This window comes from Pseudophryne corroboree, chromosome 6, assembly GCF_028390025.1.
Source record: "Pseudophryne corroboree isolate aPseCor3 chromosome 6, aPseCor3.hap2, whole genome shotgun sequence".
Taxonomy (NCBI): Eukaryota; Metazoa; Chordata; class Amphibia; order Anura; family Myobatrachidae; genus Pseudophryne; species Pseudophryne corroboree.
Window position 1 is genome coordinate 782,972,949 of NC_086449.1, and position 7,567 is coordinate 782,980,515.

Sequence of the window (7,567 nt, forward strand, 5' to 3'; positions counted from 1 at the left end):
ATGGCGTCATCACGCCCCGTTTTAAAATCAACCCCCACTTCCTTTTCTGGGGCCAGGCATGGCTCTCTACATCCCTGGTTCTGTTAGATGCTCTTTATATTATTTTGTTAATGCTTAACCACTTGCCTGGCATGGTCGCATAATTTTTTAGTCAGTATTGTTAAGTCTGGGAAATCCAACATGTTGGATTTGTCCAATTCCCTGATCCTGGCTTCAGGAGAATGTGGAATTTCCCCAAAAAGGCGAGTTGTGCCTCTTCAGGTGATCATCTCAGAGGAGGAGCTGAATGTGGTTGTTTATGACAATATCAATAGAGACTAGAGAGTAGGTGGTTTTAACTATTATGTGACATTTGCTTACCATGTAGTCTAGTAGTTAGGATGTACTACATAGATCTTTATCCAGATGTGGTAATGTCCTAACATGGTTTATCTATCTGGTCCTCAGAGTTTCCCCAGCGCATGACAACGGGACGGAGAACCTTTAAACCTACATTCTAGGTGTGGTGGATAACACACTATTTTACTAAAATAATTTCACTCAAAAAACAAGATGAGTAAGAGGAGGAAACTCACTTAAGGGAACAGGGTTTAAGTTTTATAAAGATAAATGAATATTTTAGGGAACTAAAAGGGAATCAATCTCATGATTTAGTGATAAACCACTAAGCCTTCTTTTCTCCCCATATGTCTCTCACTTCCCTACCTTCTAGATCATATAGTTCATATACTGTAGAGACTATTTTTCATATAGTTTGAATATATATATATATATATATTTTTTTTTTTTTTTACTCTGTATAGCTAAACCCTAAATTCGTATTACTAATTCACACACTAAGGGGTATATGCAACTAGCAGCAGGGTTTCAACCTTAGCTAATTATCGTCTAATTGCAACGCCATGCAGGGAAAGGCTGTTCAATTAAAAATACTTCTCACTGCACAGAAAGTCAGGGGTTAACTTTTGGTAATTCCGTGTAAACTTCTGAATCAATGGGTTTTCCCAGTTTGTTAAACCTCAATGGTACCTTCTTGCTGACATCAGGAGCTGAGAGGGAAAATACACTGTTGGGAATTAACTGCGTGGGTTAATCCCCTGTCAAAGTCGAAAAATATTGCAGTACACACATCACGTACAAACTACACACAGATGGCCTCCATGCGTACACTTGTTCTGTTGTGCGTGCGCATATCCGCAATTTGCGTATGGTCGCTCCCACGGTCCTGCGCATTAGCGCGTGGTATGAGTACTTACGGTAGAGTTTGTGAACGCACAGAAGGCTATAAAAACACATTTCATATTTAATCCAAATAGTTCACAATGTACACATAGTATCCCTGCACCACATCAGAAAGTAACAACAGTTTAAATGGTAACAGAACAAAGGGATTTACCTTTACAAAATAGGAGGGGACAGAACAAGGTCATATGGTGGTGTTTGGTATCCAGCTGAAGGGTATTTTAAGGGTAACATTCCGGTGTTGGTTTGAGAAAGATTGCATGTTCCTGCAGATAGTTATGTGCAGGAGCAGAATATAGATATAAACTGAATTTACTGAACATTATGTATGCGGCGGGAATCCAGAGGAGACCACCCACAAGAGCAGTTGGGAAAGACATCGCCTACCTATTCAAACGACCTATGACCTCTCCTGTACTGTAAATGTGCATTCCTGTGTCCAATGGACAAAGAGATTACAGTATCTATTGTATTGCTTTTTGGAAGAATTGTATAAAGAGAGCTGCTGCAGGCCTGGTCTGACACAATACTCACAAAGTTATCTATCAGATGGCCGAGGACCAGGCCGGGAAGTGCAAACGAATCTACTCACGTAGGTACCATTGAATGTAGCCATTTACTCAGTTATATTATATTGTATTGTATTGTTTGTATTGTAACTAGTGATGTGCACCGGAAATTTTTCGGGTTTTGTGTTTTGGTTTTGGACTCGGTTCCGCGGCCGTGTTTTGGATTCGGACGCGTTTTGGCAAAACCTCCCTGAAATTTTTTTGTCGGATTCGGGTGTGTTTTGGATTCGGGTGTTTTTTTACAACCCTCAAAAACAGCTTAAATCATAGAATTTGGGGGTCATTTTGATCCCATAGTATTATTAACCTCAATAACCATAATTTACACTCATTTTCAGTCTATTCTGAACACCTCACACCTCACAATATTATTTTTAGTCCTAAAATTTGCACCGAGGTCGCTGGATGGCTAAGCTAAGCGACACAAGTGGCCGACACAAACACCTGGCCCATCTAGGAGTGGCACTGCAGTGTCAGGCAGGATGGCACTTCAAAAAAATAGTCCCCAAACAGCACATGATGCAAAGTAAAAAGAGGCGCACCAAGGTCGCTGTGTGACTAAGCTAAGCGACACAAGTGGCCGACACAAACACCTGGCCCATCTAGGAGTGGCACTGCAGTTTTCTAGCGAGAGGATGAGTGCTTCCATCCTCATGTGAATCTGAACCACTAGCCATGAACACGTTCCTTGCCACTCCGTGCCGTAAATGGCATATTGGCAAGTTTACGCTTCTCATCAGATGCTTTCAATTTTGATTTTTGGGTCATTTTACTGAACTTTTGATTTTTGGATTTTACATGCTCTCTACTATGACATTGGGCATCGGCCTTGGCAGACAACGTTGATGGCATTTCATCGTCTCGGCCATGACTAGTGGCAGCAGCTTCAGCACGAGGTGGAAGTTGATCTTGATCTTTCCCTATTTTAACCTCCACATTTTTGTTCTCCATTTTTTAAAGTGTGGAATAATATGCCAGTATCAATAGCAATGGCCTACTACTATATATACTGCGCACAACTGAAATGCACCACAGGTATGGATGGATAGTATACTTGACGACACAGAGGTAGGTAGAGCAGTGGACTTCCGTACCATACTGCTATATATACTGGTGGTCACTGTCAGCAAACTGCAAAACTAAAATGCACCACAGGTATAGAATCTAGATGGATAGTATACTTGACGACACAGAGGTAGGTAGAGCAGTGGCCTTCCGTACCGTACTGCTATATATACTGGTGGTCACTGTCAGCAAACAGCAAAACTAAAATGCACCACAAGTATAGAATCTAGATGGATAGTATACTAATGATGACACAGAGGTAGGTAGAGCAGTGGCCTTCCGTACCGTACTGCTATATATACTGGTGGTCACTGTCAGCAAACTGCAAAACAAAAATGCACCACAGGTATAGAATATAGATGGATAGTATACTTGACGACACAGAGGTAGGTACAGCAGTGGCCTTCCGTACCGTACTGCTATATATACTGGTGGTCACTGTGTCAGCAAACTGCACAACTGAAATGCACTACAGGTATAGAATCTAGATGGATAGTATACTTGACGACACAGAGGTAGGTACAGCAGTGGCCTTCCATACTGTACTGCTATATATACTGGTGGTCACTGTGTCAGCAAACTGCAAAACTAAAATGCACCACAGGTATAGAATGTAGATGGATAGTATACTTAAGGACGACACAGAGGTAGGTACAGCAGTGGCCTTCCGTACCGTACTGCTATATATACTGGTGGTCACTGAGTCAGCAAACTGCAAAACTAAAATGCACCACAGGTATAGAATGTAGATGGATAGTAAACTTGACGACACAGAGGTAGGTACAGCAGTGGCCTTCCGTACCGTACTGCTATATATACTGGTTGTCACTGTGTCATCAAACTGCACAACTGAAATGAACCACAGGTATAGAATCTAGATGGATAGTATACTTGATGACACAGAGGTATGTACAGCAGTGGCCTACTGTACCATAATGCTATATATTATATACTGGTGGTCACTGGTCAGCAAAACTCTGCACTGTACTCCTATATAATATTATACTGGTGGTCCCCAGTCCCCACAATAAAGCAGCACACTGAGCACAGATATGGAGTGTTTTTCAGGCAGACAACATATACTGGTGGTCACTGTCAGCAAAACTCTGCACTGTAATCCTGCTATATAATACAGCTGCTCCCCAGTCCCCACAATTAAGCAGTGTGAGCACAGATATATGCAGCACACTCAGCACAGATACGGAGCGTTTTCTTCATGCAGAGAACGGATAAAACTGGTGGTCACTGATCAGCAAAACTCTGCACTGTACTCCTCCTATATTATTAATATACAGCTGCTCCCCAGTCCCCACAATTAAGCAATAAGTAAAGCAAGCACAAATATTTGCATCAACAATACATGGAGAGGACGCCAGCCACGTCCTCTCCCTAACATTTCCAATCCACGAGTGAAAATGGCGGCGATGCGCAGCTGCTTATATAGAATCCGAATCTCGCGAGAATCCGACAGCGGGATGATGACGTTCGGGCGCGCTCAGGTTAACCGAGCCATACGGGAGAATCTGAGTATGCCTCGGACCCGTGTAAAAAGGGTGAAGTTCGGGGGGGTTCGGTTTCCGAGAAACCAAACCCGCTCATCACTAATTGTAACCCCCCTTCTAGCAATAATCCACTGTGGTGTCGGAACCCAGCAGTAAAATCACAATTGGTGTCGTGTCTTCATTGCCCTGCTAAGGTTTAAAGCGTATTTTTATTGCATTGCATAACTGTTCAGGGTTTGTGGTGTATCTCTGGGCAGTACGGGACTTTGTACGCTAATAGCGTACAAAGTGTGCAGAGTGTGTGTTAAGTACAGCGGCCGCAGCGGCTCCATGGTAAAGTGTATTTAAGGTGTGTTTAAGGTATAGCTTTCTTTCCTAAGGATATTTTCAGCATTATCAATTGGGGGCTCTCCGGTTTTCCACATACTTACTACCTAACAGGTCACAGCAGACTCAATCTATCAGCAAAAGGGTGGACAGAAAGTATCCTACGTATCCTTTTCTTGGTCGATGGATGCTGAAAACCCTGCTTGATTGCTGATTAGATGGCGTCTGCTCTGTATGGTTTGTAGAGATGCTGGTAGAACCCGTAAGGTAAACAGGAAAAAAGCTATTTAAAACCTGTGAATTTCTTTTTGGCACCAAAACCGTACACAGCACCCATACTCTTTGCGTACTCTCTTACATTGTTGCCATAACATTCAGATTGCTAGATTCATTTAGACTTGTGTGAAACCGGAGTAATTTGTTGCTATATAGTTAAAAAAATAAAAAAAATATTTAAGGAAGTAAGCATAAAGCACAAACACAGTCTGGCCTAGTTGTAAAGGTTTATACAGAAAGAAACTGTGTTGTGTTTAGTGGGCAATAGTAGTTTTATTGCTCACATTTATAGAAGTTGTGTGATCTGTTTTATTGCTTACGCACATTGGTATATGTGGTACGGAACGTGAGGACAGCGTACAAAAACATGCACGTAGCGCAAGGCCGCACACGTGGCATAGAGGTACGCACGGTTGCGTTATTACGCAAGCTTGCTTAGGGTTGTGCGCGCATAATAAAACCACACGATAGGTTAGTTTAGTTTAAAGGTGGGACAGTAGCCACGCTACAATAGCACCAAACCACCCGATTTCTAAAGAAATTTAGTATAAAAGCAAAATTTAGTATAAATATTTTTTTTTAAATAGCCTCTGGGGTAAAGCTGCCAACTTGAATGAATCCTAATTTTCTGTACAGAAAAATAAAGTGTCTTTGAGTGAGCGAATGCAGGAGTGAGTGGATACTGAACCCAAGAACTGAAGTGGTCTAGGTGGTCTAAGCTAGGTGGACACACTGGGTTTGTAGAGGCCCAGTGGCGTAGGGTTCGCAACCCTGCATTATTAACTAGGTGGTCTTAGTGGACTGAGTGGTATCCCATACAACTCTTAGTGGTCTGAAGTGGTCTAGGCTAGGTGGTCTACAGCAATCGTAGGGCATATAGATAACTAGTATCTATAGGCTGTGCTATTGCATCACATGTCCGTTTGTTCTGCACAGCGCAACGTGATATTATTGTGTCATATGCGCTGTGGAAGAGCATACGCAGACGTGATTGTATAGACAAAGGGGTTTTTCTTTGATAACTTCGGGAAATCTCCCTGGTGGGCTTCACTGGAAAGTGTGAAAGATAGTTATCTAATTTCTCTGTTTTTCACCCTACAAACAATTCCAGTTGAAAGATACCGAAAAGGAAATTTTCACTGCCTCTCTCAGGAAAATATTCCAAACAGAACTTCCACCGAAAGAAATTACGGTGTAAGGTCTGATAGGAGCCCTAAATTGGGTACATTGCTATCCGCTACCAACAGTGTATCGTTGTACTGGCCAGCATGGGCGAGAGCGAGTGGAAGGCGCTCGGGTATACTTCCACCGTCTACTTATATTGAGTATTTTGGTGTTTTGGGGAATTTTTTTTTTTATTATTAGAAGAGACCCACAAATATGGGAGCCAGTTGCTCAAGTAAGAGACGTTTAGACAGGGTTCAGGCAGAATTGTGGCCAAAAGGCTCAGCAAGGTTTATCATGTGTGAAAAATATGGTTCACACACAGAAGTTTTATGCAATGAGTGGGTATGTATGACTAACAATGATAGGTACCATTCCCTAAGGTGGTCAGCTTTGAACCAGAGGTATTACAGATTTTAAGGTTAAGGATATGTCTGATAAAATCCAAGAAACAAAGGATTAAACATACAGACTGTTTAAATTTATGTATACAGGAGGGGGATATGCAAAGGGAATTAGCTTGCGCAGCAGGTTCCAGACCTAGTGGGAAAACAATGGCGACCGCACCACCACCACCATATATTGTTGGGGAGAAAATGGCTACAGACAATGATACATTGGTACAGAATAGGAGTGTAATTGCAAAATGTACTAACACTAACCCTTGCCAGTTGTACCCTGTTTTAAATTTTCCCCAGGACTGTGAACAAGAAGATGAGCCCAGCACGATATCGGCACTCTCTCTAGCAGCCACCATACAAGACACTCAGGTGGGCACGGCCCAACCAACAAGAGCAGTAGTCAGGCCCCCTAGTGGAGAGATAAGTGCGTTTGTGTCCACAGGTAAGTACGGTACCATACATTATGCAGAGACAATAGCACCTCACATTGTAGAGTCAAATCAAAATGGTGTAATTTAATTAAATCCTGTCAGGGTGATCGCAGTCCCCAATGGGAAGATTGACGCTCAGGTATTAACTCCCGTCAGGAACATTGCCATGCATTGTCCCTGTGCCGGACAGAATTAAGGTCAATTATGTCAGAACTTCCCGATGCCAGAAAAGATCTAGTCGCATGCCAGAGGTTCATTAAAGAGTTAGGTAACGCCACCGAACCCACAAACAAAGATTGGCCAACAGTGCTACGGGTATGTTTACCCTCCAATATTGACCCCGCGAAATTTATAACTGATTGCAACTTAGACACAGAAGTACCTCTCACTGATGAGTACACTCAGGAGAATGTACGACAAATCAATCTGCAATTAGGAATATATTTCCCTACTGTTGTCAAATGGAATAAAATCTTTTCCATAAGACAAAAGGAAGGTGAAACGGCATCCGAATATTTCCATCGAGCACTGCAGGAAATGGCTAGATACACTGGGATGGAGGACATTAGAGACAATGTACATCATATGGA